The sequence below is a fragment of the Saimiri boliviensis genome, chromosome 3 (genome assembly GCF_048565385.1).
Source record: "Saimiri boliviensis isolate mSaiBol1 chromosome 3, mSaiBol1.pri, whole genome shotgun sequence".
Classification (NCBI taxonomy): domain Eukaryota; kingdom Metazoa; phylum Chordata; class Mammalia; order Primates; family Cebidae; genus Saimiri; species Saimiri boliviensis.
This window is the reverse complement of record NC_133451.1, coordinates 111,658,056-111,668,890: the sequence shown is the minus strand read 5'-3', so window position 1 is coordinate 111,668,890 and position 10,835 is coordinate 111,658,056.

Sequence of the window (10,835 nt, the reverse complement as noted above, 5' to 3'; positions counted from 1 at the left end):
TATTGCACTCCAGCATGGGCAACAGAGTGAAACTGGGTCTCAAAAGAAAGAAAGAAAAAAAAAAAGAATGAGTTTATGTCCTTTGCAGGAACATGAATGAAGCTGGAAACCATTATTCTCAGCAAACTAACACAGGAACAGAAAACCAAACACCATATATTCTCACTCATAAATGGGAGTTGAACAATGGGAACACATGGACACAGGGAGGGAACCGTCATCCACTGGGGCCTGTTGGAGGGTGGTGGTCAAGGAAAGGGAGAACATTAGGACAAATACCTAATGCATATGGGGCTTAAAACCTAGATGACAAGTTGATGAGTGCCTCGAACCACCATGGCACATGTATACCTATGTAAAATACCTGCATGATTGGCACATGTGTTCCACAACTAAAAATAGTAAGTAAATAATAATAATAATCTGCTCCCAAAACACATATATATACTGCAAAACATCTGCTTCACAGTCTCTTTCAATATCTTCACTGCTATTGCTACCTATGGCTCTTTACCTCTGTGCCTCTGTATTCCTAACCACCTTGATATCTTGCTCAGAATATTGACATAATTTCCTAATGTATTCCCCTGCTCCTACCTTTGTCCTGTGTTTTTCTAACATCAACATAGTAGATGCAGTGAGCCTATAAAGAGTCAGCTCATATATCTTCTCTTGAATATACACTCCACATGGAAGGAGACATTAGTTTACAGATTTGTTTATCCCCAGTGGAGGATACCTAGAATAGTGGAGTGGCTCATGTTATTTGCCAATGAATGATTGTTGATGGAATGAATAAATTGGAAATAAAGGACAAGCCAAGTAACATCAGTCCTATGAACACAGAGAAGAATTTAATGTTATAAGTACATAACAGAGTAAAGCTGGATATTTTAAGGACACATGGTGATATAATGATGAATAAAATAAATACAAATATGAACATATCAAACAACAGAGGAGATAAGTATGTAAATTATTAATCCATCTATGCCTAGAGTTCCATTATTGGAATGCTAAGCATGTGGGAGTTATTTATAACCTACTACTCAAGGTCATTGCCAAGGTCTGATTTTTTACACAAAAAAAATTTGCAACCCCCGGCATAAATGGGCTAAGCAAAGGTTGTTAGAAATGTATAGAGAACATGATAAATTTAATAATGCAATTTCATTAAAACTTGAATTGAAAGACATGGTAAGACTAGCAATTACTGTTTACTCAATTAAGAGTGTGTTTCCTTATTACAGTGCTGGTGGGAGTTTAAATTTGTTTAAGGATTTTGTAAAACTTTTTGGCAGTATTCACTGAAAATAAATACACAGCATAATTCGGTTTCAATGTGAAATAGAGAATGCTGAAAACAGTGACATTCCTACTCTAACAATGAAAAACAGCAGAATAGTGTACACAATTAACTTTTTAAAAAACAGAGCTTAGATTGCAAGGTAACCAAGTCACCTGAAATTCTTTAGAAAATATACTATACCTAATGAAATGAGGATTATAAGCAGAAAATGGAAAGTATAAGCAGTTGCCAAACAGTAAAGGCAAAAAATGAAAATAATAATGTCAGAAATTAAGAATTCCTTCAATGAAATATCAGTGATGTCAAAAATGTTAATAGTAATCATTCAAACTAGCAAAGAAAGATAATAAAAGAAGGTTAAAAAAAAAAAAAAAAAAGACCAGAACAGCCAGGTGCTGTGGGACAATATCAATTGTCTAATATACCTTGAGTGTAGTTCCAGAAGCAGCAGAAAGAGAGAATGAGACAGAAGCAATATTCAAAGAGAAAATAGCTGAAATTTTGAAAAGCAATCACAGATGACAAGCCACAGATTCATAAGACTCAAAGAAGATAAATGCCCTCACCCTCCCACACACATATGTATTCACACCTAGATACACCAAAAGTAAACAGCAAATTTCAAATGCACTCAAAGAAAAGAGACAAAGAGAACTACAGGAGAACAAAGAGAACTCAGCATTCTCAATAGCCCATTAGTGGTTATGAATAGCTATGCACCCATCAGAAATCCAACGTTGAAAGAAAGAATTCAGAGACAAAAAGAGGACAAACCGATGATTCCACTTATGTAAAGTTCAAATGTAGGTAGAATTAATCTATGTTGATAGAAGTGGAAGTGTGATGTGTTTCAGGATATTGATTTATAGCGAGCACAGGGAACACTCAGGGTTACTAGAAGCATTTTTATATCCTTATTTTGTGTTTGAATTTGCCCACTTTTTTGTAAATTTGGATGTCTTTTTCTTCTTTTAGTTTTATATATTTTGTATGTTAGTCTTTTAAAAACTTATGTATTGATATATAGTCTTCAACTTACTTTTTAAATTTTACAATTAAAAGTTATTTTCAAAGTATAGTGATTCTTAATCTTAAGAAAACTGTTTATAATATTACATTTTTAGCTTAAACTTAAGATGTATAAAATAAATTGTATAAATAAGTTGTAACTGAATTAAAATTGAATAAATGTAAAAGGGAAAATACCCTAATACATATCATGGTCTCAATAAAAATAAAATGAAAACACAAGAAAAATTAATACACACTTTAAATTCTAATCATATTCTAAATAGTCTGTTTCAATTTGACAAAGTAAGCTGTTGAGTATGTGTTCAGGAGTAAATATCTAGTATTAACAATGTAATTTATGCAAATGGAAGACTGTTGAGCAGAGATATGCCTTACCACATATGAAAAAAATTCAAGCCCCTGTAATCAAGTCAGTATGCTGTTGGCATAAACTTAGCCAAAGGTGAGTGAAAAGAACAGAGTTCAGAAATAGATTTCAGAATATATAAATTTTAATATGTGAAAAAGAAGATATTACAATTAGGTAGAAAAATATTGGGTAATTTAATACTTATGGCTGGCACAAGTGACTATTTGTTTGAAAGAAATTTATATGAAAGCCTACTATACACCATATAAAAATATATTCCAGATTAATTAAACATTTCAGTATAAACTAAAATCAAAAAATGCTGGAAAATTTTAGGATACCAAATAAATAAACTAGAGATTAGGCAATCTCTTAAAACATGTTAGGAAAATTATTTTTAGGATACCAAATAAATAAACTAGAGATTAGGCAATCTCTTAAAACATGTTAGGAAAATTATTGACTCTAATGAAACTATCAAAATATGTGTTCTAATAAACATAAAATTATAGGCAAGACATGTTGTAAGTATAGTCAAAGGAAAACTATGGTTTGGGAAAGTATTTGCAATGTACATATTTGACATATGTACAATATTTATGTTATCTCTAATAGTCATTACGGCTACCCTATTTTATGATTTCAGTGTGTATAAATTACATTGTGTTGTAAACCCCTAGAGACTATAATGTGAACAGAAGCAGGGTTAGGCTCTCAAGAGTTGTTCGCTAGCACAACCCTATTGCAAAGAGTTCCTGCATGTTCATATGAGAAAGAAAGCCTTACAGAAAAGTCTGCAGAGGCTCTTTGACAGACTACATATGGAAGAGACAACCAAATACACACTAAACACAAAAATATTGTGATACACATTAGTAGACATTATAAATTAAATTATAAATTTTAATTGTATTAAAATAATAACAGGGTAACTCTGTACAGACTATGAAAAATAAAATAATAATTAGCACTGGCACCAGTAGGGACAAAGGGTGAACACACACATGTGTTCATAACAGGTGAAAGGTGAATTCACAGAGCTTTTTTTTTGGAATATAATATGGCAATGCTTATTTATATCAAAAACAAACATGCTGTAACACAATAAGAAGATTCCAGGAAATCTACAAGTTTACTTACATTTATTTATTGGAATGGTAAAAATCTAGGACGAGGGTTACTAACACTAATGCTACAATACAATTGTATGAGGATAAATCTAGAAATGAGCAAAAGCATTAGTAATTAGCGATGCTGTTGACAAAATTATGGAGCATTCATCCCACTGAAATGCGAGGTCTTTGCAAGGATGAGTTAAATGTGTACGAGCTGTCCTGAGAAGATTTTATAATATGACTCTAGGTGAGAAAATCAAATTGCAGTAAGGTGTATGTAATATAAACCCAATTTAAAACACAGATAAGAGAAATACTTATGTAAAAATTTTCACTTGAGTGTAGGAACAAAGAGAGAATGCAGGTTAGTGGAAAGAGCAAGCAGACACCACACACACACACACAAAAAAAAAAGACGATAAAAAAAATACTGTATCAGAAATGCCAAGACAAAAGGCAAACTTGTTAAAGATTTTAAAAAATGAGTATATATGCATATATTTATTTCTCTCTTTTGAAAAGGTTATTGTTGGTTATCTCTAGTAATTGAAATTTTCAAGTGATTTTTGACTTTCCTCTTACATTTTGCTATATTGTTTGAAGTATTTATAAAAAGCATGAATTATTTATATAATCAGAAAGAAACAAGGAAACATTTTTATTTAAAAAAGAAAATGTGTAATCCATGTGTAATATGTAAATTTGTATGACTCAGAATACGTTAATCATTGTAATAGCCTACTTCCATGATTTTTCACATCGGAGAGCTTCATGCATAGGTAATTCTTTATCTACAACTATTTATCTGTCCTTCTGTCTATCTCTGATACATTCCAGGCTTTGCTTGCTGATGAGGGTAAACAGGTCATATCACAGCAATTTTCCAGGACATACCTTGAAACTACTACCCACTTGATTATCAGGTACTAGGCCACATAAAATAAATGGTGCTGCTCTTCAATTCTTCTACTTCTAGATTTGTATTGCTTTTTTTCTTTGTTTTCATTGAACTCAGTTGCTCTGCTAGTGCTAACCTTCCCTAGTAACCCCATTCCTTTTATCTTTCATGTAGTGAACAAGTTATTATTCTTTAAGTAATATTGTACAATATGATATTCTTCAATAACGGGAATGTTTACTCATGCTGGCAATGTGGTAGGGACTAGTCACATGAAGCTTTTGAGCACTTGAAATGTGGCTAGTGACACTGAGAAATTAACTTTAAAAATTTTATTCAAGTTTTGTTTATTTAAATTTAAGTAGCAAAATGTGGCCAGGGGCTATCATTATTGAGCGGTGCCACTTTAAAATAAAATTTTTAGTGCTATTGGGTGAGGAATAGCACTTTTCATCTATGCCTCGTCTTTGGCTCTCCCAGACACACAAGTCTTGCAGGTGTGACTGTGCTGAGAGGTCATAGCCAGCTCAAATTAGGGGTCCCCCAGCCCCAGGCCATGGACTGGTTCTGGTCTGTGACATGTTTGAAACTGGGCCACATAGCAGGAGGTGAACGGTGGGCAGGGGAGCATTACTGCTTGAGCTCCATCTCCTGTCAGATCAGCAGCTGCATCATCAGATTCTAATAGGAGCGCAAACCCTATTGTGAGCTGCACATGTGAGGGATCTCAGTTGCATGCTCCGTATGAGATTTCACTGTCTGATGATAGGAGGTGGAACAGTTTCATCCTGAAACCATGCCCAACCCCAACCCTTCCCCGATCTGTCCATGGAAAAATTGTCTTCTATGAAACTTGTCCCTGGTGCCAAAAAAGTTGAAGACCACTGCTCTGGATTACTTTACAGTTCTTCTTCAATAGTGGTTATTTGTTTTAGGGAGGTCCACATTATCTCCTCCAATCCAGAATCCATTGTGGAATCTCTACCATATAGAGAAGTTTGTTAATTTCCAAATTATCATATGGATTGAATATGAATTCTTTTTTTAAATAAAGGTTCTGAACCCCAGTAACTTACAGGATATACTTGAGAACATTTTCAATGTTAATAAATATTTTTGCCAATTATAATAGTAAAACCCTAAACATTTTCTGAAAGAAGTTCTTCTGCCAAAAGCATACCAGAAAGTGATGTTGTCTAATTCTTTCTGCAAGCCTATTAGGACTTAATCTCTGAGCCAGGCAAAATTATACACATACAACCACCCCACAATTAAGGAGCCCTACACTTACCTTTGTATCAGAGTAATTTAAATGTTTTTCCTGCTGCACTCACCACAAAGGAGAGCACCAGATAGGCACTGCAGCCCTTGTCTAAAGTTCATTTCTCTGTCCCTATTCTGTCACCTCCCAGGAAGAGAACAAGTCTCATATGCACAGTCAGAATTTGCTTATGCATTTACAGCATCACAAATTCAGAGTGTTAATGAATTTCCCTTGATCTACTCCAGGACATGTGACTGCTACAAGTTGCCCAGAACCTTCTGAGCAACAGGGAGGCACTGCACATAGCACGGAGGTTCAGTGTGAGAACACTGGAGCCCAACTGCCTGCTCTTGAGGCTGAGTTTCTCTACATCCTAGTTTTGTGTACTGGAGCAAAGTTTAATATCTGTCTCCCTGCCCAGATTGTTGAAAGGGTGAAATAAATTAATAGCTAGTCATTCTTTGATATTTATGGGGGATTGGTTCCAGGACCCTACTGCAGATATCAAAATCCATAGATGCTCAAGATCCCTGTGGAAAATGGCATAGTTTTTACCTATAACCTACATACATCCTCCCGTATACTTTAAATAATGTCTTGATTACTTACAATACCTAATTTAGTGCAAATGATATGTAAATAGTTGTTATATGTATTTTTATTTGTATTAATGATTATTGTATAGTTACTTTTTATAGGTTTTTTTTTCTAATATGTGAAATCTGAAGTCAGTTGAATCTACAGATGTGGAACAAACTTATGCAAAAGGCCAACTGCATAAAATACTTGTAACAATGCCTGGCCATACTACTGGCACTACTAGGTCTCATCATTTCCTCTCTACTTGCTAAAGTTGGCTGCCCTTTTAACCTTCAAGAAGGAAGCCATATCAACAAGGAATTTTCCTTCTATGGGCAAATTACACATGCAGGCATACCCTGGGACATACTGCAGATTTGGTCCCAAGCCACTGAAATAAAGCCAATAAGGCAATAAACCAAGTTACACAAGCATATCTTTTTTCTTTCCCAGTGCTCATAAAAGTTTTACATGGTATTATAGTGTTATTAATTCAATTGCATTATGTCTAAAAAGTTTACATACCTTAATTAGAATATATTTTATTGCTAAAATGTGCTAAGTATCATCTAAGCCTTTAGCAAATTATAATCCTTATGCTGGTGGAGGGTCTTGCCTTAATGTGGATGTCTGCTGACTGATTAGAATGGCAGTGGTTCCTCAAGGTTGGGGTGTCTGGCAATTTCTTACAACAAGACAACAGTGAGATTTGCCACATTGATTAACTCTTCCTTTCGTGAACATTTCTCTATAGCATCAGATGCCTTTTGATAGCATTTTACCCAAAGAACTTTCAAAATTGGAGTCAATTATCTCAAACTTTGACACTTTTATCAACTAAGCGTATGTAATATTCTAAATCCTTTGTTGTCATTTCAATAGTATTCACAGCGTCTTTACCACTGGTGGGTTCTATCTCAAAAAAGCCACTTTCTTTGCTCTTCCTTAAGGAGAAACACCTCATTCTCTCCAAGTTTTATTATGAAATTGCAGCAATATATTCATACCTTTAGGCTTTACTTCTAATTCTAATTACCTTGCTATTTTGGCCAAATCTGAAATTACTGCCTGCACTGATGTCATGAACCCCTCAAAGTCATCTATGGGCATTAAAATAAACTTCTTCCAAACTCCAGTTAATGTTAATATCTCTATCTCCTCTCATGAATCATTTATGTTCTTAATGGTATCTAGACTGATGAGTCCTTTCCGGGTTTTCAGCTGACTTCTCGAAGATCCATCAGAGGAATCACTGTCTATGGCAGCTATCACATTCTGAAATGTACTTCTTTTTTAAAAATTTTTATTTATTACACTTTTAGTTCTGGGGTACATGTTCAGATCGTGCAGTTTTGTAACATAGGTATACACGTGCCATGGTGGTGGTTCACTGCATCCATCACCCCATCATCTACATTAGGTAAGAAATGTACTTCTTAGATAATAAGAATTGAAATTTGAAATTACTCTTTTACCCATGTCCTGCAGAATGGTTGTTGTGTTACCAGGTATGAAAACAATGTTTATCTCTTTTTAAACCTCCATCAGACCTTTTGGGTGATGAGGTACTTTGTCAATAAGCAGTAATATTTTGAAAATAACTTATTATTCTGAGCAGTAGGTCTTGAAAGGATCCTTAAAATATTCAGTAAACCATGCTATTAACAGATGTGCTTTCACCCAGGATTTGGTCTTCCATTTATTGAGCACAGGCAGAATAGATTTCTGATCATTCTTTAGTGACCTAGGATTTTTTGAATTGTAAGTGAACATTGGCTTCAACTTTAACAAGAGAGTCAGCCTGTCTTTTGAAAGCTTTAGGCCAAGCCTTGATCTTCCTAGTTATGAAAGTTCTAGATGGTATCTTCTTCCAATAGAAAGCATTTGATCTACTGTGAAAATCTGTTGCTTAGTGTAGTCACATTTACAATGATCTTACATATGATCTTCTGGATAATTTATGGCAGTTTCTGCTTTAGCACTTGCTGCTTTATCTTGCACTTTTATAATATAGTGATACTTTCTTTCTTTGAAAGTCATGAACCAACCTCTGCTGGCTTCCAATTTTGTCTTCTGCAACCTCCTCACCTCTCTCAGCCTTCATAAAATTGAAGAGTGTTAAGACATTGCTCTGGATCGGGCCTTGGCTTAAGGGAATGTTCTGGCTGATTAGATCTTCTATTCAGATCTTTAAAACTTTCTTCATATCAGCAATAAGGCTGTTTTACTTTGCTATCACTCATATGTTCATTGAAATAGCGCTTTTAACTTCCTTCAAGAACTTTTTCTTCGTGTTCACATCTTGGCTAACCAGCACAAGAAGCCTAGCATTTGCCCTATCTCAGCTTTCAACATGCCTTACTCACTAATCTTAATTATTTCTAGCTTTTGATTTAAAGTTAGAGATATGTAACATTTCCTTTCACTTAAACACTTACAGTCCATTTTAGGGTTATTTACTGGCCTCATTTCAATATTGTTGTATTTCAAGGAATAAGTAGACCTGAGGAGAGGGAAAGCAGGGGAACAGCCAGTTGGTGGAGCAGTCGGAACGCACACAAAATTTATCTTTTGAGTTCACTATCTTATATGGGTGGGCATAGGACTTAGAACCCCCAAACAATTACAATAGTAACATCAAAGATCATTGATCACAGGTCATCATGACAGATATAATAATAATGAAAACTTTTGAAATATTGTGAGAATCACCAAAATGTGACAGAGACCAAAAGTGAACATGTCATTTGGAAAATGATGCTGATAACATTTGTTCAAGGGGAAGTTGCCACAAACCTTCGATTTTTGAAAAATGTGGTATCTGTAAAGTGCAATGAGGGTTATGCCTGTATTATCTCAATTATCTCAAACCCTGATAGTACTTTATCTTTTATAATTAAGATGTGATATTTCTATTATGTCTTCCATTTGAGACGGAGAATACTAATGCTGAAAATACGCTTTAATTCATAGCAAGTTTTCAGTCTTTAATGATGAGCTTAGCACCGTCAGTCTTCACAAATGCTATATTGATAAATGAATGATCTTAAATTATTAGTATACCACAGATTTTTTTTTTTTGTAGAATCAAATAAATTCAGGGACAGGGTGGTGGAAACCATAATTTGTGACCATTTTTTTGTCCACGTAAAATTATTTTAAAATTCTTTTGCCATGAACATTTCTCTCTTGACTCTTGTGATTGTTCTTCTAAATTGGGATGGAAAATATGGCTAACAGGTATATGTAATAGAGTTGCTAATGAATAAAGGATGCCTCAGTAGTCTTTGAAAATCTCATTACCTGATTGTTGCTAAGAATTTTCTGGTAAGGGCTATCTTCAAAGCAAAATAATGAGAAATTCCTCTGCCTTGTTACCAATGATAGAACCTTAGAGGTGATTTAAAGTCTCAAAGGCAGATGTTTATTCAACTGGTTCAAGCTATAGGGTCAACTGAGAAGTAACATAAGAAATGAATGAGGATTGCCAGAAGAAAAGACATGGAAAAGAAAGAAGTCTATTATGAGTAATTCCAAAGCTGATTTTATGATCCATGAATTGTTCCTTTTTTGTATCAGCACACTTACTCCCAGAGGCTTTGAAGGTATTAATCAAGTTTGGCTTACCTCTGCTTGCTCATCCTCAACTTCCATCTGGACCAAATCTTGGTTTATTTAGTGGGCACCTATCCCATTGCAGGAAATCTGACTGAGATGAGTTTATACTTCCGGGTAAAACATCCAGCTGTAGGTCTTCTGCCAAAGAGTTAGGGTAAAGAGAGGGGCTGGAACTTAGATTTTCTTATTCAAAGACTTGAATGTTCCATTATAAAGCTGTCTTATCTTTTGAGTTCCTCTTGGGTAGATGGTGATAATAGAAAAGACCCCTATGGTATTTTTGTTTGGAATGAAGACTTTGGGAAAACAGGCTTTAGGAACATTCTTCTTTTGGTGAGTAGAATAGCAATTCACCAGGATGGGAGTTTAACACCTTACTTACCCTTCCATCAAATTGTTCACACACTTCTCTGGCAACCAATCTTAAGTGACTTGCAATACAGAGGTTCATTAGGATGGAAGTACCTTAATTAAGAACCTATAGGAATTGGCATGAATTGGGATACCTGGGATACCTAAAATGAAATGATGATATTGAATAATCCACACAGTAAAATAGCTGAAAAATAAATGTAATCAAGGTGTTCAGGGATGAAAAGGATCCAGCATAAACCAGGGCTGCCTCCAGGATATGGGACTTTTATGTTTTAAAACTGGGAAAATCCCAGGCA